The 25,740-nt window shown below is 36.8% G+C and overlaps 1 pseudogene; it reads right to left on the bottom strand.

Annotated features, from left to right (window-relative positions):
• Positions 1–1,343: 1,343 nt before the first annotated feature.
• LOC103020535 (solute carrier family 25 member 16-like) lies at positions 1,344–25,589 on the bottom strand (annotated as a pseudogene).
• Positions 25,590–25,740: the final 151 nt, after the last annotated feature.

Below are 25,740 nucleotides of genomic sequence, written 5' to 3'. Positions count from 1 at the left end.
AAAGCTAATATCAACCTCTTTTTAAAATTATAGTTGATTTACAGTATTGAGCTAGTTTTGGGTGTATAGCAAAGTGATTTAGATATATATATATAACTGAATATATATATTTCAGATTATTTTCCATTATAGGTTATTATAAGATATTGAATACAGTTCCCTACGCTATATAGTAAATCTTTATTGCTTATCTATTTTACATGTACTAGTGTGTATCTGTTAATCCCAAATTCCTAATTTATCCCTTCCCCCTTTCCTTTCCCTTTCCCCTTTGTTTTCTGTCTGAGTCTGTTTCTCTTTTGTATATAGACTCACTTGTATCATTTTTGGATTCCACATATAAGTGATATTACATAATATTTGTCTTTGACTTACTTCACTAAACAATATTCTCTAGGTCCATCCATGTTGCTGCAAATGGCAATATTTCATTCCTTTTTATGGCTGAGTAATAATTCCATTGTATGTGTGTATATATATACATACATATATAGGTATATATGTTATATATATATATATATATATACACACACACACACGCACACCACATCTTCTTAAGCCAATCATTTGTTCATGGGCACTTGGGTTGTTTCCATATCTTGGCTATTGTAAACAGGGCTGAACATTGAGGTGTGTGTATCTTTGTCTTTTCTGTATATATACCCAGGTGTGGGATTGCTGGGTCATATGGTAGCTCTACTTTTAATTTTTTAAGTAAACTTAATGGCAACCTCTTGAATCCCATTTTAAGTTAGTTCTACTTCCAAATAACACTTTTTTAAAAAAATTAATGTATTTATTATTATTTTTTGGCTGCATTGGGTCTTCGTTGATGCACGTGGGCTTTCTCTAGTTGCAGTGAGCGGGGGCTACTCTTTGTTGTGGTGCACGGGCTTCTCATTGTGGTGGCTTCTCTTGTTGTGGAGCATGGGCTCTAGGTGTGTGGGCTTCAGTAGTTGTGGCGCATGGGATCAGTAGTTGTGGAGCACAGGCTTAGTCGCTCCGCGGCATGTGGGATCTTCCCAGACCAGGGCTTGAACCCGTGTCCCCTGAATTGGCAGGCAGATTCTTAACCACTGCGCCACCAGGGAAGCCCCCAAATAACACTTTTAGCCAGCAACAGCTTACATTTTTTTCAATGTTCTAAGATATAACTTTTGGCATCCAAAAGTATAAGTAAGCACTTTCGATTTGTGATGAATAAAAAAGTCAAGTGCTAAAAATACCCATGGTTTCCTGTGACAGGGTATATATTCCCCTTCAAGTAATGTTCTCCCCCCAAATTAACATTTTATTTCTCCCTCAAAGAGTTGACTAAGGAAAAGAAATCACAACAACTTTTTTTAGTTGAGGAGAAAAGACTGCTTCATAAGTTCATGTACTGTAAAAGCAACTGCTTGCGAAAGAACACAGTGAATGTAAATTAAGAGAGAAACCATGATATCCTTCTGAATTCCCTGCCGTATAGACATACTTTATAGTCACCTCCACGGTATGGCACTTTTCAAATTCTGGAAGAACAGTCCTTAACTGCATTCACTGATGAGTTACATCAAATGGGTCAGATACTGTCTGTGTTATTGCTCCAGCAGCACCACCATAATGTAAGTTTATGTGAGTTTTCAAAACTCAGACGTTAGGGTAGTCTGAAGGTCTGCAAAGAAGGGTGGGAGCATGGGAAAGGCACCAAAAGTAAAAAAAAGAAACACCTGCACGGGGAGCCATTGCTAATACAGCAGGCATCAGGCCTCTGTAAAATTCAAGGCACCTTCCTTGGCATAAATTGTTTTGAATGCATGAATAATTCCTGTATAGGTATGTTCCCCTTTCACCGGGATTGCTAGGCGTACTCTAACCACGTGAAGAGAGTAAGTACCAATAACTGCTGTTAAACCTGCCATCGATCCAGACATTCATCTGTGCACAGACCAGAAACTCCCAGCTTTGTAGTAATTAATGTTCTATAATGCTCAAACGCGGTAAACTGGATCGCACCATAGGGAACGATTTGGATCATCACTGCACCATTCCCTTTATACAATCCCCAAGGTATCCCTCCTTTGGGGAACAGCACGCAATGCAGCAAACACTCCCAAATGTTTGTAATGGTGATTGTGAGCTGGTAATAAAACGTTTGTTGATCTAAAGGAGCACCTGTTTTGGCACAGCGTCCGGCAACACCTGTAGCCAGGAAGGAGCACGGCCAGGAGAAGTCTCGGCCTGCGATGGGCCCTCCAGCTCCTGCTGCCTGCCGCATCGCCAGAGGTGGGGTCGCCACAGCCAGTGCTGCCTCGGGAGATTTGGTCGCCAAATTACAAGCCAAGGGCCCTAGCCATGGCCAGAGCGGGCAGTGACAGGGCACCAACCGCCAGTCAGGAGGGGCAGAGTCTGTCCTTTAACCTTTATACTAGAGTTATGTGGTTATATGTCATCGTATTGTAGTATTAGAGTATTCTAAGTCTGACTATATACTTAGCTTTACCAGCGCAATGTGTATTTTCACGAGCTTACATATTAGTAGTTAGCGTCCTTTCATATTAACTTGAAGAACTTTTTTCAGCATTTCTTCTAAGGCAGGTATAGTGGTGATGGATTCCCTCAGCTTTTGGTTGTTACGAAAAGCTTTCTCTTGCCTTCATTTCTGAGGCATAACTTTGTTGGGTAAACTATTCTTGGTTGGCACTTTCTATGTGACCATGCTGGTGCCTTGATTTTGGACTTCCCAGGTTCCAGAACTGTGAGAAATACGTTTATAAGCTATCCAGTTTGTGGTTTTTTTGTTATTGCATCCTGAATGGGCTATATCAATCAAAATAGAATTGTTTGTTGAAATTTCTTTTTCTCTTGTAATGTCTTCTCCCCCCCTTCATATATTACACACTTTGGTTTTGGTGATTGTTCCCCTAAGCAATTTTATGCACATATATGTACCTCCTTATATACAGATATCTTTTCCAAAATGATCAATAAGATCATAATTGCACATGTTCAATATTTTTTCCCACTAAACAGGACATGGACAGGTTTCCAAGTCAGTATATAGTTACACTTCAGTATTTTTTAAATGCTGTATAAAACTGGATAGTATGGACATCGTGATTTTTTTCTAAACAACATTTTCCATGTAATGAAAATCTTGGTTGTGTACAGTTTTTAGCTCCTGTAAGCCTGTTCACTGGAAAAGTAACAAAACTATTTAAGGATACATATATATATATATGTATATATTTACATATGTGTGTGCATGTATATAGATGTGTATATATGTGTGTATGTATGTGTGTGTGTATATATGTGTATGTGTGTGTATATATATGTGTATATATATATGTGTGTATATATATATGTGTGTGTATATATATATATGTGTGTGTATATATATATATATATGTATATATATATAAAGAAAGATTCCTAGCAGTGTAATACAATCCTTTCAATTCAAGGAACTGAGCTCCAGAGGGCAAGAACTTTATCCAAGGCCAGATTTAAACCATGACTGATACCAGTGATCATAAAATTTCCATGAAATCCTGCCAGCCTTTCAGCTTATATAGTTAATAAGGAAGAAATGACTCTTACTAATGTGATTGATAGATTTCTTGAGGATAATTTTTGAAATCCAAGGCAGTAATTATCATGCATTTTCGTCTTGTTACTCTTTTGCTAAGTATGGTTCTTAAACGTCAGGGACATTTTTGTTGGCAGGATGAACATTTACAATTATTTTGTAGAATAGAGAATTGAGCCCCTGGGACTTCAGATTCTTTTTTCTTTTCTTCTCTTTTCTCCTCTCCTTTCCCTTCCCTCCCCCTCCCTCTCTTTCTCTCTTTTTCCTTCTTTGTTTCTTTCTTGGCTATTTGTCCAAGGTTGCCCATAGGCATAATTTGAGTACTCTAGTACAATAGCCTATGTCCTGGGGATACAAGAGAACTCTGAACAATGGGAGAGACAACAAGGAAATCAATGCTCCACAGTAGGGATAGGGTGAAATAGATAGCATGGCTGCAGGAGAAGGTGAAGAGTCAGCTCTACTTGGAGATGGACATAGTGGGTGATGATTGAGTTGAGAATTGAAGGATGAGTGGACATTTATCAAGTGGGGAGGGCATGCTAATCATAAGGAACAGCATGTAAGTGCTTGGCGTTCTGAAAATAATCGGTATAATCAGGCAAATGTCTATTTTCTATCCTGGGATTGGCAGGAGTTGCAGTGGGAAGTAAGAAAAACCAAATCACAGAAGGCCTGCCCCCTGTTAAAAACTTGGTCTGTCCGCCTCCAATCTTGTCTCACATTGCAGTAATCATCTAGATGAGAGATGAGGGCCTAAGCTATGGAATGAGACATGATAGATGTGAGAGATTTAAAGATTGAATCAATGCCAGCTGAAACTTAGCCAGGGTCCTAGTTCTGCTGAGTCTCAAACTAATTGGGAGACAATGGTCAGCCAAGAGATGGGAAAATTGGTAGTTATCCAATTTCTTGTCTGATTCAAGATTTCCTGAGTTACTTGATATATCCATATCTAAGGCACTTTTTCAGGGACAATAGAAGGCATTTAAGTATACTAATACTTGGGAGTCTAAATTTCTTTTCAGGACAGTGTGAGAGTGGTCAAAACTTATAAACCACAAACCTAAGGAAGTAATGGGTTAGGGATAAAGTTCAAAGCTTGAATCCTGGTCATTCCTAATGTAAAAGGTTGCTAGGACTTGAGTCTTGGTATAATTTATTTTCAATGCAAAGGCACACAATGAATGATCTCTATTTTGCTTGTACTATATCATAGTAACAGATATACTGAGCTAATCTCTTAGTTTGTGTTTCAAAGGGGAATAATGTAGAGGCACATTAATACCATCCCCACTCCTAAAATTCTCCCCTACCTTCCTTCTCTAACTTCACCAACGTGAAGCTCTATTCTAGGTCCACACCAGCAGATTCCTGACTAATCAATTTCAAAAGTCTAAATGAATGATGTTCAGCTTAAAAACAAAATGGCCTGCTGGCCCCTGTAAACATAAAATAAACTTAATTCCATGAACTGCCCAAAACCTTCTCATTTTCAGAAGCAGAAGGATCAGGCTCAGAAAATGTATAAATAGAGGCAGAGCTGAAAACTCCCCAGGGAAACAACTGAAGATACAGGCATCAGTGCTAGGACCTCACGTAGCAGGCAATTCCACCATCAGTGAATCTGAAACAAGCAACACCAAGAAATAAGGACACTGGAGAATTTTGACACTTTAATTAGTAGATGCAGCAAAGTGGATTCAAAATTTCATATGCAAGCATTTGATTAACAGAGCCCAGGTCATGTGCCCATGCCCGGTTACCAAGATGACAAGGAAAAGTTGAATATACCTTTGGACGTCTAGGTTTGTAGCGGGAGGTAAGCTCTGTTAGATATCAAGACTCACACAGGACCCAATAAGAAGGGGTTCATGCTGGGTATAATCTGTTGCCACACTAATGCTGCATTAAAAACTACACCAGACTTAGTGGCTTAAAACAACCATTTATTATACTCACAAGACTATGGGTCTGCTGGGTTGTTCTGCTGGGTTTAGCTGGGCAATTCATTTGGTCCTGGCTGGGCTTACTCTGGTGATTGGCTTGCTGTTGGCTAGTCTAGAATGGTCTCAGCTGGTATTACTGGCTCTGTTCTATGTATTTCATCTTCCAACCAAATTCCCTGGGCAAGTTCTCATGGCAACTGCATGGGTCTAATACCTAGGCTTGGAGTTGGCACACTGTCAGTTCTACCACCTTCAATTGGCCAAGGTCCAGATCCAAGGAATGGGGAAATTGTGGTTCCTCCCATGAAGAGGTAGAACCTAAGACCAATTCCAAAAATAGCCTCAATTCTCCACCTCTCCTATATCTATGCCTTTTTTTTTTTTTTTTTTTACTTTTAGAATGATGGGCAAAGTATCTTGCCTACCCCTTCACCTAGCCATCCAGCTTCTTATCTATTCTCTGATATTATCAGTAATTACAGGTAAACATGTATGCATGGTTCCTTTTTCACACAAATGGTCATATATTCACACAATTTTGTGCTTGATTATTTGCATTTCATGTAACTTGAAGTATATCCCATATTCATAGGTGTATATATCTGTAGCATTAATTCCTAAAAGTAGAATTATTGGGTCAAAGTGTATATGCATTTTAAAATTTGATAGTGACAAACAGTGCTCCATAAGAAACAGCACTTTTATATACTTTCCCACCTAGAAATCTATGCAGTTTTTTTCCCCAACTCCTTGCCAAAATGCCAATCAAACCATTTTATATTATAAACATGATTTTTAAAAAAGGTATTTTAGTAAATTTTTAAATTTCAAATGTACAGAAAAATTGCAATGACAGTAAAGTACAGCATATCCCCATCATCAAGATTCCCCAATTATTAATGTATTTGCTCTGCAAGCATCTCTTTATGAATATCTATTGCCCTTATTTGTTTTCTGAGCCACTTGAAAGCTAGTTGCTAACATGATGCCCCATCACCTCTAAATCTAGTGTATATTTCTGGAACACAAAGACCCTCTCTTACTTATAAAGCAACAATGCAACCATCCAAATTAGGATATCAACACTGATAGAAAACTACTGTCCAGAAGTGATGCTGTGTTCTTCTCAGTGTATCACATCAGGAGGCACATGACATTGACCCATCCCACTACTGTTTATGTTAACCTTGATAACCTGCTCAAGTTGGGGTCTGAATTACAGGTGGAGAAGCCTGTCATTTTCCCCTTCTGGTGTCCTTCATAATTGAGAAGTATTTTGTGGGAAGATTTCTAATAAGAAATGGGATATTGGCCTAGTTTCAAATTTCTATCTACCAGCCTTAACATCCATTGATAATTCCCACTTGAACCAATCAGCATTGTAATGGTTGCCAAATGGTTTGTTATTTTCCTCATTTCTTCTACACTTATTAGTTGATCCTCAACTGTAAGGGAAAGCATTTCCTTCTCTCTCATATGTTAATATCAGTATGTACTTCTACAGTTTTATTCAATGGATTGTAATCCATTACTGTCCTTTTTAAAAAATTTTATTATTTTTAATTGAAGTATAATTGATTTACAATATTGTAGTTCAGGTGTACAGCATAGTGATTTAGTATTGCACACTACACTTCATTATAGGTTATTACAAGATAATGGGTATAATTCCCTGTGCTATACAGTATATCCTTATCGCTTGTCTATTTTATATATAGTAGTTTGTGTCTGTTAATCCCATATTCCTAATTTTTCCCTCCCCACTTCCCTTTCCCTTTTGGTAACCATAAGTTTGTTTTCTATATCTGTGAGTCTTTCTGTTTTGCATATACATTCAAATGTATTTTTTTAGATTTCACATATATTATACAGTTTTTGTCTTTCTGTCTGACTTATTTCACTAAGTATAATACTCTCTGTGTTTATCCACACTGCTGCAAATGGCAGTATTTCCTTTTTTTATGGCTCAGTGATATTCCATTGAATATATGCAGCATCTTCTTAATCCAGTCATGTGTTGATGGGCACTTGAGTTGCTTCTGTCTTGGCTACTGTATTGGGTTGGCCAAAAAGTTCGTTCTGGTTTTTCTGTAACATCTTACGGAAAAACCCGAATATCTTATGAAAAATCCAAACGAACTTTTTGGCCAACCCAATAACTAGCATTGCCACAAATATCGGGTTGCATGTATCTTTTCGAATTAGTGTTTTCATTTTTTCTGGATATATACCCAGGAATGGAATTGCTATGGTAGTTCTATTTTTAATTTTTAAAGGAACCTCCATGCTGTTTTCCATAGTGGCTGCACCAACTTACATTCCCACCAGTAGTGCAGGATGGTTCCCTTTCTCCACATTCTCGCCAACATTTGTTATTTGTAGACCTTTCGATGATAGCCGTTCTGGCCAGTATGAGGTGGTATACCTCCTTGTGGTTTTGATTTGCATTTTTCTAATAATTAGTGATGTTGAGCATTTTTTCATGAGCCCGTTAGCCATCTGTGTGCCTTCTTTGGAGAAATGTCTATTCAGGTCTTCTGCCTATTTTTTTTATTGGGTTGTTTGTTTTTTTGTTGTTGAGTTGTATGAGCTGTTTGTATATTTTGGATGTTAACCCTTTGTTGGTCATATCATTTGAAAATATTTTCTCCCACTGCATAGATTGTCTTTTCATTTTGTCTGATTTCCTTCGTGCAAAAGCTTTTAAGTTTAATTAGGTCCCAGTTGTTTAATCTTGCTTTTATTTCTTTTGCCTTAGGAGACTGATTCAAGAAAATATTTCTATGATTTAAATCACAGTGTTCCATCTGTTTTCCCCTAAGAGTTTTATGGTTTCAGGTCTTACATTAGGTCTTTAAACCATTTTGAGTTTATATTTGTATATGGTGTGAGGGAATGTTCTAATATCATTGTTTTACACGTGGCTGGCTGTCCAGTTTTCCGAGCACAACTTATTTAAGAGACTGTCTTTCTCCATTGTATAGTCTTGCCTCCTTTGTCACATAGATTACTTGACCATAGGTGCATGGGTTTATTTTGGGCTCTCTATTCTGTTCCATTGATCCATGTGTCTGTTCTGGTGCCAATATCATGGTGCCAATACCGTCTCTGTTTTGATTACTGTATCTTTGTAGTATAGTCTGAAGTCTGGGAGGGTTATACCTCCAGCTTTGTTCTTTTTTTTCTCAGGATTTCTTTGGCAATTTGGGCTCTTTTGTGCATCCACATAAATTTTAGGATTACTCTAGTTCTGTGAAAAATGTCATGGGCATTTTCAGAGGGGTCACATTAAATCTGTAGATTGTTTTGGGTAGAATGGCCATTTTAACAATATTAATTCTTCCACTCTGAGAGTATGGGATATCTTTCCATTTCTTTGACACATTCTCAGTTTCTTTCATCAATGATTTATACTTCTCAGAGTATAGGTCTTTTTCTTTTGATGCAATTTTAAATGGGATTGTTTTTTACTTTCTCTTTCTAATATTACATTATTACAGTAAGTCACATACACACGAACCTTAAAGTTGTGAACTTTCAAAGATGCAAAAGTGCATTTGCATGTCCAATCATGTAAGTTAGTTCATGTGTCTGGCATACATTGTCATGTGTGTGCATTCTCTATAAATGGTTGTGCTTTTGTGTACTTTACTGTATAGTACTGTATAGAGTACAGTACAGTATCTTTATTTCAAGCCCAGGATATCCCAAAGCAAGCATAAGAGTGGAGGTGATGTAGCTGGTACTACTGCACTTTTCAAGGTACTGTACTGTAAGATGAAAAATGTTTATTTTTCATGTTTGTTTTTTATGTATTATTTATATGAAAAGTATTATAAACCTATTACAGTACAGTACTATATAGCCGATTGTGTACCTAGGCTAACTTTGTTGGACTCACAACAAATTGGACTTACAAACGCACTCTTGAAACTGAACTCATTCGTATGTAGCGGACTTACTGCAGTGTATAGAAACACAACATATTTCTGCATTAATCTTATATCCTGCAACCTTGCTGAACTGATTTATTCTAATAGATTTTGGGTGGAGACTTTAGGGTTCTCTATATAGAGTATCATGTCATCTGGAAATAGTGACAGTTTTACCTCTTCCCTTCCAATTTGAATACATTTTCTTGTCTGATTGCTGTGGCTAGGACTTCCAATTGCTAGAAGTGGTGAGAGTAGACATCCTTGTCTTATTCCTGAATTTAGAGGGAAGGCTTTCAGCTTGAGTATGATGTTGGCTGTGGGTTTGTTGTAAATGGCCTTTATTATATTGAGATATGTTCCCTCTATACCCATTTTGATGAGAGTTTTTATCATGAATGGATGTTGCATTTTGTCAAATACTTTTTCTTCATCTATTGAGATGATCATGTGATTTTTATCTTTCCTTTTGTTAATGTGGTGTATCACATTGTGTGATTTGTGTATGTTGAACCATCCTTGTGACTCTGGGCTGAATCCAACTTGATCATGGTGTATGATCCTTTTTATGTATTGTTGGATTTGGTTTGCTAATATTCTGTTGAGGATTTTTGCATCTATAGTCATCAGAAAAAAAAAAAGAGAATTACAAGCCAATATCTTTGTAGTGTCTTTGTGTGGTTTTGGTATCAAGGTGATGGTGGCCTTGTAAAATGAATTTGGGAGTGTTCCCTCCTCTTCAATTTTTTGGAATACTTTAAGAAGGATAGGTATTAGTTCTTCTTTACATGTTTGGTAGAAGCTGTCCGGCCCTGGACTTTTGTTTGCAGGGAGTTTTTTTAAATTACAAATTCAGGGCTTCCCTGGTGGCGCAGTGGTTGAGAGTCTGCCTGCTAATGCAGGGGACACGGGTTCGAGCCCTGGCCTGGGAAGATCCCACATGCCGCGGAGCGGCTGGGCCCGTGAGCCACAACTGCTGAGCCTGCGCGTCTGGAGCCTGTGCTCCGCGGCGAGAGAGGCCGCGGCGGTGAGAGGCCCGCGCATCGCGATGAAGAGTGGCCCCCGCTTGCCACAACTGGAGAAAGCCCTCGCACAGAAACGAAGACCCAACACAGCCAAAATCAATCAATCAATCAATCAATCAAAAAACATACGCATCTGATTCAAGATCCTCATTTAAAAAAAAAAAAAAAAAAAAAATTACAAATTCAATCTTACTTGTAGTGATCAGTTTGTTTAAATTGTCTTTTCTTGATTCAGTCTTAGCAGGCTGTATGTTTCTAGAAATTTGTACATTCTTCTAAGTTGCCAATTTGTTGACATACAACTGTTCATAGTATTCTCTTATAATTTTTTTGTATCTCTGGGATATCAGTTGTTTTTTCTTTCATTTCATATTTTGTTTATTTGGGTTCTCTTTTCTTTGTGAGCCTGGCTAAAGTTTTATCAATTTTATCTTTCCCAAAACCAGCTCTTGGTTTCATTGATCTCTTTTACTGATTTTTTTCACTTCTATTTTCTTTATTTCCTTGTTGATCTTTATTATTTCCTTCTGCTGACTTTGGGCTTTGTTTGTTGTTTTCTAATTCTTTTAGATAGTAGGTTATATTGCCCTGAATTGCGATGAACTTCTCTCTTAGAATTGCTTTTGCTGCATCTCATAGGTTTTGGAAACTTGTTTCCATTTTTATGTCTTGATGTATTTTCTGATTTCTTCATTGACCCATTGGTGTTTTAGTAGCATGTTGTGTGTAGTCTGTGTTTGTACTTTTCCATTTTTTTTTTCTGTAGTTGATTTCTAGTTTCATACCATTGTGGTCATAAAAATGCTTAGTATAATTTCTATCCTCTTAAAATTTGTTGAGGGTTATTTTGTGACTCTAGGATGTGATATATCCTGGAGAACGTTCCATGTGCACTTGAAGAATGTGTATTCTTTTTTTGGATGTAATGTCCTATAGATACCAATTAAGTCCAACTAGTCCATTGTGTCACTTAAGACCACTGTTACCTTACTGATTTTCTGTCTGGATGATCTGTCCATTGATGTCAGTGGGGTGTTTAAGTTCTCCTACTATTGTTGTATTATTATTTCTCCTTTTATGTCTGTTAGTATTTGCTTTATATATTTGGGTCCTCCTGTATTGGGTGTGTATATATCAAAGAGTGTAATATGCTCTTCTTGTATTGATTCCTTTATTGTATAATGTCCTTCTTTGTCTTTTTTATAGCCTTTAAGTCTATTTTGTCTGATATGAGAATTGCTATCTCTGCTTTCTTGTTGTTTCTATTTGCATGAAATCTTTCTCCATCCCCTCACTTTCAGTCTGTGTGTCTTTCACCCAGAAGTGAGTCTCTTGTAGGCAGCATATTGAAGGGTCTTATTTTTTTTTATCCAGTCAGCCACCTATGTTTTTTGATTAGAGAATTTAGACCAATGACATTTAAAGTAATTATTGATAGGTATGTCCTTATTGCTATTTTATTACTTGTATTCCAGGTGTTTCTGTAGTTCTTCTCTGTTCATTTCTTTTTGTTTCTCTCACTGTCATTTGATTTTTTTTTTTTTGTAGTATGCTTGGGTTTCTTTTTGTTTTTTTGTGTGTCTACTGTAGGTTTTTGATTTTTGGTTACCATGGGTTCATATGTGTTGACCCATAATTATATCTACTTGCTTTAAACTGATAGTCTAATTCAAACACATTCTAAAAGATCTGCATTTTTACTCTCCTCCCTCAATTTTTCTAATGTCATGTTTTATATCTTCATGTTTATCCTGTTAGTGTTTACTGTAGTTATAGTTGCTTTTACAATATTTTTTGTCTTTTAATGTATGTACTGGCATACTTAACACATTATTGACTGGGGGATTTTTGCAGAAACTAATACCTATGGCTAGTGATTTGTTACATAAGTGAATACTGAAACACCTGCATTTGAGTAAATATCAACAACTTTTTTTGCATTTAATGTATTTATTTGAAACTTTGTACATGTCTTACTAAAGCATTCTAATATTTTGTTAGAGTGTGTTAGGCAGTATATCAGGCACCTCTGTGTAGGGGAACAGAACATCTATTACAAATATACCATGTTTCACTGTGTTTTCCCCGGAAGAGCAGAGTCTCCACTTTCTGGCAGCATTTTGTTTTATTCCTGTGGGTATTATTTCCTCTAGAATATGTTCTTTTATTTTACCTGATAGTTGACAAGGTGGATCTTTGCAGGGGGCTCTTTTAGAAATGCCACAAGAAGGACCGGGGTGGGACTACCACTTCATTCACCAGAATGGTCAGTTACCCATTCTCTAGTTACTGCTAACAAAAATTGCTTGTAAGTCATTTTATTCTGTGCATTTAGGCTACAATAAATTTTAAACGCATTGAATAAACTGCAATTACTCAAATAGAAACCCACTTTCTTATACCATTTTCAGGTTTTCCAGAGGATATTGAAGTTTGCCAGATATTGATCAGATCGATCAACTCCTTTCATACATTTATTATACTCTAATATACAAGTGGACTTAGTCATCTGATGTTTAGTCCTCCTGTCTTCCTTTCCTATAGATGCTATGGAGGCATCATGAATAGTTGTCACCATGCGGAGTGGCCTCTTGTCTTTCCATATAAGAAGAATCATTTCTCTCTTACATAAAGATGTCATTTCTCCCCTCTGTAGATTTTTAGATTTCTCCTTTAATTGGTTTAGTAGACCACAATTCTCTCTTATAGTCCCACAAACTCTGGTTTTATTTTTCAACAATATTTCAGATGTGGACACACTGTTGTAATAATTGTCTTGGTAAATATGGTGACATGAACCAAGATAAGGTTGTAGGACTGATAATATTGTTTATTGCAGTTTCTTTCCTTCACTTGTGTAAATCTCAAGGTTGCATATACATCCAGTTTCACTTTTCGCTAACCATCCTGACCAAAATTCCATATTTTGTAAGTTTTCCAGAATTATAGGTTTTGAATCTGAGTCATCTTCTCCACCTTATCGTTGCCTCACCAAGTGATAGCTCTTGTTTGGGTACATAGATCGGCTGAAATTTTGGTAGAAAATAATCCAAAAGAGGTTTAACTTTGAAATTCTGTCTGCAGGAAGTGGAGTTTCCAAGTTATTGTTAAAGTGAAGAAATGTCATTATTTGTTTGAACCTTGTCATAATCTTTGGAAAGATAGGTGTTTTAAATAAGGGATCAGTTGACCAGTATTCTCTCCAGTGTGACTTTATTTGTCCCATCAAAATAATTAATCCAAGAAACGTCTTCATATCATTATTGGTTACATCAGTCCATTTTAAAGCCTTATCATACTTTTTATATGATTTTTCATTCTGTTGGTAATACAAGTTTGTTTGAGAAGCAACCAATTTGAAAAAGTCATTACCAAAAATTAATTCTGTTATTTCACTAACACACACTTTGTGGGTTATTACATTCAATAGTTACACCTGACACATATGTAAAGTCTTCTAATTTTCCTGAAATGTTGTCTTCAATCCACTCTTCTATAGAAGCAAAGGCGCATTCTCCAGCTCTGTGAGTTTCATTTTCACTTTCCGTATCAGAATCAATCACTAAGGTTTTTTTGTCTTTTTCTTAGTCTAATATTCACATCGTCTGAATCAGAACTATATTCTGAAGAACTATCTTCTGAGACGCTAGTATATATGTCACTCGGACAATCAGAGAAAACATCTGCATAAAATTCTTCTTCACTCAAAATTTTGTGATGTGTCGTTTTTGAAAATTTTATGGTATAAACTTGCGTTTATAATATACACAAGGTTGGAACAAAAACCTAATGGAGCAAAATGTGAATGACTATGACAATTATAAGTTGTATAATGAACTCTTGATCAATTTTAAGCTCTAACAATTTCGCATGGTGACATTAATTGTATCACTCTAAAAATGTATTGATACGTCTCTGGTCAATAACATTCGGGTAACAAAAGATGTATTACTATGTTCCGGTCAATAACGTGTTAAGTGATCTTCAATCCTTACTATATATTCCTTACTATATATTTGCTTTTTCTATTGGGATTTTCCGTTTCCTGTATATTCTTCTTTTCCATTTAGAGAAGACCCTTCAGCATTTCTTTTAGGGTAGGTTTAGTATTGCTGAGTTCTTTGAATTTTTGCTTGTCTGAGAAGTTCTTTATCTCTCCTTTGGGTAGGGTACCCTAAGTTGTAGGTTTCTCCCTTTCAGGGCTTTGCAAGCCAGAAAGGGGTGACATGATATATTCAAAGCTTCTGCAGAGAAATCAGCTGATAGCCTTACGGGAGTTCCCTTTTATATGACTCTTACTGCCTTAACTTTTGCTATTTTAATTATGATATGTCTTGGTGTATGTCTGTTTGGGTTCATCTTTTTTGGGACCCTCTGTTATTCTTGTACCTGAATATCTGTTTCCTTCTTTAGGTTTGGGAAGTTTTTTAAAAAAATTATCTTCTTTATTGAAGTATACTTGACTTACAATGTTTCAGGTATACAGCAAAGTAATTCAGTTTATACATATATGTTCTTTTTCAGATTCTTTTCCATAATAGGTTATTATAAGATATTGAATACAGTTCCTTGTGCTATACAATAGGTCCTTGTTGTTTATCTATTTTATATATAGTAATGTGTATTTGTTAATCCCAAATTCCTAATTTATCCCACCCCCTTTTGTAACCATAAATGTGTTTTCTATGTCTGTGAGTCCATTTAATTTTGTAAATAAGTTCATTTGTATCATTTTTTTAGATTCCACATATAAGCAATATCATGATATTTATCTTTCTCTGTCTGACTTAAACTTCACTTAGTATGATAATCTCTAGGTCCCTCCACGTTGCTGCTTGGGCATTCACAAAGTTTTGAAAAACAACCAAGAATTAGGGTATGGGTTGTATGATAAGGTTAATCTCCTATACAAGGACAGTCAGGACTGGGAGAGGTGGCTGTTTATGCAGCTAATGCATATCCAGCACAGAGTGTCAAGCAAAATAAACAGGAATATATTCTGAACAAAAGAACAAGATAAAATCTCAGGAAAAAATATTAGTGAAACAGATAAGTAATATACTTGAGAAAGAGTTCAAAGTAATTGTCATAAGGACACTCACCAAAGTCAGGAGAACAATGCATGAATGATAAGAATTTCAACAAAGAAACAAAATATAAGGAATGTACCAAACTGAAATCATAAACCTGAAGAATAACTGAGCTGAAAAATTCAATAGAGGCATTCACTAGCAGGCTAGATAAAGCAGAAGACAGGATTAGCAAACTCATTTTACCAGGCCAGCATTACTTTGATACTAAAACCAGAAAAGGACACCACAAGAAAAGAAATTATAGGCCAATAGCCCTGATGAATATAGATGCAAAAGTACTTACCAAAAATATTATTAGCAAACCAAGCTCAGCAATACAGTAAAAGGATCATACACCATGATCAAGTGGAATTTATCTCAGTGATGCAAGGATGGTTCACCATTCAGTTCATCAATGTGATATACCACATTAAAAGTGAAGGATAAAAATCATATGATCTCAATAGCTTCAGAAAAATCCTTTGACAAAATTCAACATCCATTTAAAAAAACTCAACAAATAGAATGTACCTCAACGTGATAAATGCCATATATTATAAGCCTACAGCTAACATCATATTCAACAGTGAAAAACTGTAAGGTTTTCCCTTAAGATCAGGAACAAGATAAGAGTAACCACTCTTCCCACTTTTATTCAGCATGGAAGTCCTAGCCAGAGAAATTAGGTAACCAAGTTGTCTTTTTGCATATGACATATACAGAAAATCCTAAAGGCTCCACCAAAAAACTGTTAGAACTAATATTTAGTAAAGTTGCAGGGTACAAAATCAATATACAAAATGTCTGATGAATTTCTATAAAGTGTCAGAGAAATTAAGAAAACCATCCCATTTATAATTGCATCAAAAGAGTAACATAGGATTACATTTAAGCAATGAGGTGAAAGACCTGTATACTAAAAACTATAAGACATTGATGAAAGAAATTGAAGACAACACACACAAATGGCAAGATATACCATGCTCATGAATTGGAGGAATGAATATTAAAATAACCCTACTACCCAAAGCAATCTACAGATTCCATGCACTCCCTATCACACTACCAATGGCATTTTTCACAGGAAAAGAACAAATAATTCTAATTTGTATGGAATCAGGAAAGACCCTGAATAGTCAAAGCAATCTTGAGAAAAAAGAATACAGCTGGAGGTATCACACTCTCTGATTTCAGACTATACTACAAAGCTAGAGTAATCCAAAGAGTATGCTACTGGCACAAAGCCAGACACATAGATCAATGGAACAGAACAGAGAGCCCAGAAATAAAACCACATTTATAGGGCCAATTAATCTACGACAAAGGAGGCAAGGATGTACAATAAGGAAAAGACAGCTCTTCAATAAATGGTGTTGGGAACCCTGGACAGCTATATCAAAAGAATCAAATTGGAAGAGTATCTCACACCATATGCAAAATACACTCAGTGGATTAAAGACTTAAATGTAAGACCTGAAACCATAAAACTCCTAGAAGAGAACATATGCAGAACACTCTTTGACACTGGCATAGCAATATTTTTCTGTCTCCTCAGGCAAGGGACACAAAAGAAGAAGTGAACAAATGGGACTACATCAAACTAAACTGGATAGGCACTTTTTTTTTTTTACCAAAGAAGACATACCAATGGCCAACAGACATATGAAAAGATGCTCAATATCACTAATCATCAGAGAAATGCAAATCAAAACCACAAAGAAATACCACCTCACACCTCTCAGAATGGCAGTCATCAAAGTGACAATAAAAGTTGTTGGCAAGGATGTGGAGAAAAGGAAACTCTTGTTCACTGTTGGTGGGATTTGTATATTGGTGCAACCATAATGAAAAACAGTACAGAGGTTCCTCAAAAACTAAAAATGGAACTACGACATGACCCAGTAATTTTACTTCTGGGTATTTACCCAAAGAAAACAAAAACGCTAATTCAAAAAGATATATGTGCCCCAACATTCACTGCAGCATTATTTACAATAGCCATGATATGGAAGCAACCTAAGTGTCCACTGATAGATGAGTGGATAAAGAAGATGTGATATATATATATATATATATATATATATATACACATACATACATACATATATATATATGTATATATATATATATAATACTTAGCATAAAAAATGAAATCTTGTCATTTGCCACAACATAGATGGATTTAGAGGGTATCATGCTAAGTGAAATAAGTCAGACAGATGAAGATAAATACCATATGATCTCACTTATGTGTGGAATCTAAAAAACAACAACAGCAAAAAACCAAAACAAAATGAAAAGAGACTCATAGATATAAACAACAAATTAGTTCAGTAGGTAAGGGATTGGATGATTGGGCAAAATAGGAAAGGGGATTAAGAGGTACAGAATTCCAGTTGTAAAATAAACTATAGGGATGTAATACACAGTATAAAGAATATGGTCAGTATTATTGTAATAACTTTGTATGGGAACTGATGGTTATTAGACTTATCATGGTAATCATTACATAATGTATGTAAATGGCAAATCACTATGTAGGACACCTGAAAGTAACATAATATTGTAAATAAACTATGTTTCAATTAAAAACTCCATACTACCCAAAGCAATATACAGACTCAATGCAACCCTTATCCAAATTCCAATGGCATTTTTCATAGAATTAGAACAAACAATCCTAAAATTTATATGGAACAACAGAAGACCCATAATAGCCAAAGCAATATTGAGAAAGAAGAACAAAGCTGGAGGCATCACACTCTGATTTCAAACTATACTACAATGCTACAGTAATCAAAACAGTATGGTATCACCATAAAAACAGACACATAGATCAATGGAACAAAATAGAGTGCCTAGAAATAAACCCACTCATGTATGGTCATTAATTTATGACAAGGGAACCAAGAATATAGAATGGGGAAAGGACAGTCTCTTCAATAAATGGCATTGGGAAAACTGAACAGTTACATGCAGAAGATGAAACCAGATCACTGTTTTTACACCATACACAAAAGTTAACTAAAAATGGATGAATGACTTGACTGTAAGACCTGACCATAAAACTCTAGAAGAAAACATAATAAACTCCTCAACATTGGTCTTGGCGATGATTTTTTGGATTTGACACCAGAAGAAAAATAAACAAGTGGAACTACAACAAACTAAAAAGCTTTTGCACAGAAAAGGAAACCAACAAAATCAAAGGCAACCTACTGAATGGGAAAATATATTTGCAAATCATATACCTGATAAGTGGTTAATATCCAAAATATATACAGAACTCATAAAACTAGCAAAAATAATCCAATTCAAAAATGAGCAGAGTGGATGCTAAACAATATGCTACTAAACAACCAGTGGATCACTGAAGACATCAAAGAAAAAAAAAACCTGGAGACAAATGAATGAAAACACAATGATCCAAAATCTATGGGATACAGCAAAAGCAGTTCTGAGTGGGAAGTTTATGGCAATACAAGCCTACCTCAGGAAACAAGAAAAATCTCAAATAAATAACCTAACCTTATACCTAGAGGAACTAAAAAAAGAAGAACAAACAAAACCCAAAATTAGTAGAAGGAAGGAAATCATAAAGATCAGAGAAGAAATAAATGAAAGAAGCTTTAAAAATAATAGAAAATGTCAATGAAACTAAAAGGTGGTTCTCTGGCTAAAGGTTTATCAATTTTCTTTTCAGACTCATCAAGGAAAAAAGAGAGCATAAATCAATAAAATCAGAATTGAAAAAGAAGTTACAACCAAACCCACAGAAATACAAAGGAACATAAGAGATTACTATGAACTATATGAAAAACAAAAACAAAACAAAAAAACAGAACTAGAAGAAATGGACAAATTCCTAGATCTGTACAATCTCCCAAGACTGAACCAAGAAGAAACAGAAAATATGAACAGACTAATTACCAGTAATGAAATTGAATCAGTAATTGAAAAAGCTGCCAACCAACAAAAGTCCAAGATCAGATGGCTTCACATGTGAACTCTATCAAACGTTTAGAGAAGAGTCAACACCTATCCTCAAACTATTCCAAAAAAATTGAAGAGGAAGGAATGCTTCTGAACTCATTCTACAAGGCCAACATCATCCTGACACCAAGTCCAGACACACAAAAAGAAAATTACAGGCCAATATCACTGATGAACACAGATGCAGAATTCCTCAAAATATTAGCAAGCTGAATCCAACAATACGTAAGAATCATACATCATGATCAAGTGGGATTTATCCCAGGGATGCACGAATTTTTCAGTATCTGCAAATCAATTAATGTGCTACACCACATTAACAAATTGAAGAATAAAAATTTTATGGTCATCAACAGATAATGGAATAAGTTTTTGACAAAATTCAACATGAATTTATGATAAAAACTCTCCAAAAATTGGGTATAAAGGGAACATATCTCAACATAATAAAGGCCATATATGATAAACCTACAGCTACCAACATACTCAATGGTGAAAAGCAGAAAGCATTTCCTCTAAGATCAGGAACAAGTCAAGGATGCCCACTCTCACCACTTTTAGTCAACATAGTTTTTGAAACCACAGCAATCAGACAAGAAAAAGAAATAAAAAAGACTCCAAATTGGAAAGGAAGAAGAATAAAATTGTCATTGCTTGCAGATGACATGATACTATACGTAGAAAATCCTAAAGACACCACCAAAAAACTACTAGAGCTCATCAAGGAATTCAGTAAAGTTGCAGGATACAAATTAATATAAAGAAATCTGTTGCATTTCTATACACTAACAACAAACTATCAAAGAGAAAAATTAGGGAAACAATCCCATTTATAACTGCATCCAAAGGAATAAATCTGACTAAGAAGCTAAAAGATCTGGACTCAGAAAACTCTAAGACACTGATGAAAGAAATTGAAATCAGCACAAACAGATGGAAAGATATACTGTGTTCATGGATTGGAAGAATTAATATTGTTAAAATGACCATACTACCCAAGGCAATCTATAGATTCAATACAATCCCCAACAAAATACCAAGGGCATTTTTCACAGAACTAGGACAAATAATTTTAAAATTTGTATGGTATACAAAAGACCCCAAATAGCCAAAACAATCTTGAGAAAGAAGAACAGAGCTGGAGGTATCATGCAGTCTGACTTCAGACTATATTACAAAGCTACAATCATCAAACCAGTATGGTACTGGCACAAAAACAGACACATAGATCAATGGAACAGAATAGAGAGGCTAGAAATAAACCCACACACTTATGGTCAATTTATCTACAAAAGAATGCAAGAATATACAATGGGGAAAAGACAGTTTCTTCCCTAAGTAGTGCTGAGAAAACTAGGCAGCTACATGTAAAAGAATGAAACTAGAACATTTTCTCACACCATATACAAAAAATAAACTCAAAATGGATTAAAGACCTAAATATAAGACTGGAAACCATAAAACTCCTAGAAGAAAACATACGTAGAACACTCTGACATAAACTGCAGCAATATATTCTTTTGGATCTTTCTCCTAAGGCAAAGGAAAAAAAATAAAAATCAACAAATTGGACCTAATTATACTTAAAAGCTTTTACACAACAAAGGCAACCATCAACAAAATGAAAAGACAACCTATGGAATGGGAGAAAATATTTGCAAATGATATTACTGATAAGGGGTTAATATCCAAAATATATAAACAGCTCATATAACTCAACTTGAAAAAAACAAACAACCAAATTTTAAAATGGTCTTCTTTAAGAAGACCTGGATAGACATTTTTCCAAAGAAGACATACAGATGGCCAACAGATACATGAAAAGATACTCAACATTTCTAATCATCAGAGAAATGCAAACCAAAGCCACATGAGATATTACCTCATACCTGTCAGAATGGCTATCATGAAAAAGACCACAAATAGTAAACATTGGCAAGGGTGTGGAGAAATGGGAACTCTTGAACACTGTTGGTGGGAATGTAAATTGGTGTAGCCACTGTGGAAAACAGCATGGAGGTTCCTCAAAAACTAAAAACAGAACTACCATATGACCCAGCAATCCCACTTCTGGGTATATATCCAAAGAAAATGAAAACACTTATTCAAAAAAGATATATGCGCCCCCATGTTTACAGACACATTATTTACAATAGCCAAGATATGGAAACAACTTAAGTGTCCATCAACAAATGAATGGGTAAAGAAGATATGTTATTTATATAGAATGGAATACTACTCAGCCATAAAAAAGAATAAATTTTTGTCATTTGCAACAACATGGATGGATCTGGAGGGCATTATGCTCAGTGAAATAAGTCAGACAGAGAAAGACAAATGCCATATGTTATCATTTATATGTGGAATCTAAAAACACCAACCAACCAAACAAAAGACCTGAGCTCATGGAAACAGAGAACAGATTGGTGGTTGCCAGAGGTAGAGGTGGGGACGGGGGAAATGGGTGAAGGGGGTCAAAAGGTACAAATTTCCAGGTATAAAGTTATTAAATCATGGAGATGTAATGTACAGCATGACGACTACAGTTAATAATACTGTATTGCATATTTCAAGGTAGCTAGAAAAGTGGATCTTGAAGGTTCTCATCACAAGAAAAAAATTCTTTGTAACTATGTATAGTGATGGATGTTGACTGGACTACTGTGGTGATCATTTTGTAATATATACAAACATCAAATCACTGTGTTGTACACCTGAAACTAATTATAATGTTATGTCAATTGTATTTTTTAAAAATTCCGTGCTGTCTTTTGGAATCATATCTGGAAGCTTGCCCTAGAGTCTGTTTCTCTCATCAATTCTGTAAATCATTTCACACCCTTTTAAGTCCCTGTCGGCTTTTCAAGCAGGAGAAGGCTCAATTGTCTCTGCCTGCACTCTGAATGGATACACATGGTTATTTTTGGACTGAGATGCAACTTTCCTTTTCACTTCTGAAACTCCAAAATGTTGTTCTAGTGAAAGTGTTTAACTTCACTAATACTGATGACCATGTTGGAGTTTGAGGGAGGGCCCTATGAATAGTAACCACTCTTCTTTACCTGAGTTCAGAACAGGTTGGGACATAGAGAGAGGAGTTGATGATGTGGAGGTCAAAAAATCTCCCTTTTTAGCTGATAAAGCTGTTGGGAGAAATGCAATTTAGGTTTCTGGTCAAAAAGACTTGCAAATACTGCACCCAAAGTTAAATTCACCCACTCAGTACAAGCTGAGCTGGACTCTGGCAGGTCCCCCTAACAAGGTCCAGCCCCTGAAAAGTTGATGGTATAGAGGAGCAGAACAGATGAGAACATATACTCTTCTTCCAGACGGGCAGATCAGAGAGAGAGAGAGAGGAGCATCTCCCACATCTCTCCCCTAAACTCAATCACCAGAGTGCAATCTCCATTCTTCCAGTTTTCAGAAGGAGGAGCTTCCACTTTGGGTGAGTGTTCCCTCCATCTTCCAAAATGTATGTCTCAAAACTTCCCTTCAGTCATCTCATCCAACTAAGATTTATTTCTTTTCAAGGGTTCTTATGCTTTTTTCTCCCTCTGGTTTATCTTTCTGGGAATAAAAACAGTAGTCTGTCTAAAATAGTTAGTTTTATAAAAATAAGTTAATTCAGTCTTGATCAATGATAGGTATAGTGGATGGTGTCCCATGTCACCCAGACACCTCTCCAGGAGTGAAGTACTTTTCACCTACTGCTGAGAACACTTAGCTATCAGTCTTCATGTGTTGCCTGAAGAGAGGCAGTTTGCCTGAGGGCACAGCCCCTTCCTAGAACAGTCCACATTCAGTGACTGATTATCCTACTCATTGATGCCTCTGCCCCCTTGATCCAACTGAGAACAACAATAAGGGGTCATCTCAGCTTCAGAGATTCCTGTCGAGTCTGGTGAGGTCTTTGTGTAACCATGCGGTGGTCCAAATTCCCTTTCTGCTGAATCCTTCTTTCTATCCATCCCTTCCGCATGTGTTCAACTTAAGAGCAACATTTAATAAACTTCCTGTACACTATTATTTGTCTCAGAGGCGGTTTCCTGGGGACCCAACCTGCAACAGTTAGTGCCAGGAATGATCCAAGAAAGTCAGTGCTAAGAAAGGATCCTGAAGCTGGGTTGTCACCAGCCAGCTGGCCAGAAGGACCCTGTAGTGAGCTGGATACTGCACACCCACCTCCCAAATTCACGTTCATTCAGAACGTCAGGATGTGACCTTATTTGGAAATAAGGTCTTTGCAGGTGGAATTAGTTAAGGATTGAGGTGCGATCATGGTGGATTAAGGTGGGCCCTAAATCCAGTGACAGGTTTCTTTATAAGAGAAGAGGACATAGAGGAGAAGGCCAGGTAAAGATGGGATCAGAGATTGGAGTGATGCTGCCACAAGCTAAGGAACATCTGGAGCCATCAAAAACTGGAGGAGGCAAGGAAACATTCTTTCCGAGAAACTTCAGAGGGAGTATAGCCCTGCTGACACACTGATTTTGGACTTCCAGCCTCCATAATTATGAAAACATAAATTTCTATTGTTTTAAGCCATGCAGTTTGTGGTCATTTGTTACAGCAGCTCTAGGAAACTAGCACAGACCCCCTCACTGATCATGCATGGAGTACTGATAGCTCCTGGCACAAGGCTGAATTATTAAAAGGTTGAAATTGTTAAAATGTTTGCTGATGGAGAAGTGGAAGGAAATGAACTAGAAGGTGCACTGGATCAGGTGTTTGAAAAGTATGGGGAAATACTGACCACATGTACAGTGGAATTAGGTGGCTCTTGCTAAACGCAATTGGTATTTTGGAAAAATAACAAGAAGTTGAGTGTTTAATCAGTAACTAAAAGCTAAGCCAGAGGCCTTCTTTATAGCATCTAAAGAGGCTCTTGTCTCCTTCACCAGAAGCCAGAGAAAACAGAGGACTAGGCTCTGGACTTAATCATAAATATAGCAGAGGTCTGAAGAAGATTCACTTCTCAGCTAGGCAACTATGCAATGCCAAGGTCAGGGTCCTAGTTGGGACAGAATGGGGTCATCTTCAAACCCTGCATTCCTCGGAACCCATGATCCTGCAGAACTTATCCAGTCTTCCCCATTAATGGGATTCATGATGATGCAGAACCCCGACACCCCCCCCCCCCCCACCGCTCCAGATCTATACTCAGTCAGTAAGTAGATTTCAATCACAACATAACCCAGCTGGCGATGTGCTAGGCTGGCTAGGCTGATTAGGGAGAAAAGGTACTCTACCCCAAAGGAAGTTTCTTGGGTGAGAAAGATGCCATGTGGAATTCACGTAAGTCTCAATGGGAGAATCACAATGCAGACTGCTAGGGTTCTGGACAAGGTCATTTACAGCAAGAATTGTACACTGTTTGTTTGAGAAACAGCTTCTGGCTTGCTACTGGGCCTTGATGTAGATGGAGCATCTGAATATGCGATACCAAGCAACTATGCAGCAACAATGCCCTTCATAAATTGTGTTAAGCCAGAACCCACAAATCTTTAGATCGGGTAGATGGAATGGTACTCCAGGATCAAGCATGAACAGAGCTGAAGGACAAATCAGCAAAACAGATAGCCCAGACCTCATCACTGTTGCACTAGTGTCTTACCCTCAGGTCACACCCTAGGCAGCATCAGGGTCCCTTATGACCAGATGTAGAAGTAGGAGAAAAAAGATGTCAATCCTTCGAAGAGTTTCAGCTGGCCTAACCTGCTTCACAGGATGGCACGGAGGAGACACTGTCTACCAAACGACTGAGTATGAGCTAATGAGAAGGGCATCAGCATCACTAAGAAATTCAGTGGTGGCTGCCTTTGTAGGCCAGAGGTGACAAATGGAGATGCCACTACAAGACTGGCACCACTGAGAGCAAAGAGCATGATCAGATTCTGAAACAGTAGAGGCAGGAGGTAGCACATAAGCATCAGAAACCTAGTGGACACGATCATTGCAATCAGCAGCATGGTCAGAGTGGCCGCCAGAGGGTTGCAATCTGGCTCAAAGAGATCTGAACCATGAGGACACTCTGTGGAATGTGACATGGGCCCACTATACAGATGACATCAGGCAAGACATTTATTAGAGAAAGTGCCTATCAGGGAAAATGGTGTAGCAGCCAGGTGAGGCTGAGAGAGCCATTAGTCTGCATTGCATGTCTAACTCCAGAGGAAACAAGTAAGGTTGCATGGAAGC

The sequence above is a fragment of the Balaenoptera acutorostrata genome, chromosome 5, assembly GCF_949987535.1.
Source record: "Balaenoptera acutorostrata chromosome 5, mBalAcu1.1, whole genome shotgun sequence".
Taxonomy (NCBI): domain Eukaryota; kingdom Metazoa; phylum Chordata; class Mammalia; order Artiodactyla; family Balaenopteridae; genus Balaenoptera; species Balaenoptera acutorostrata.
Note: the sequence above shows the minus strand (reverse complement) of the source record. Positions and strands in the feature narration are given on the sequence as shown.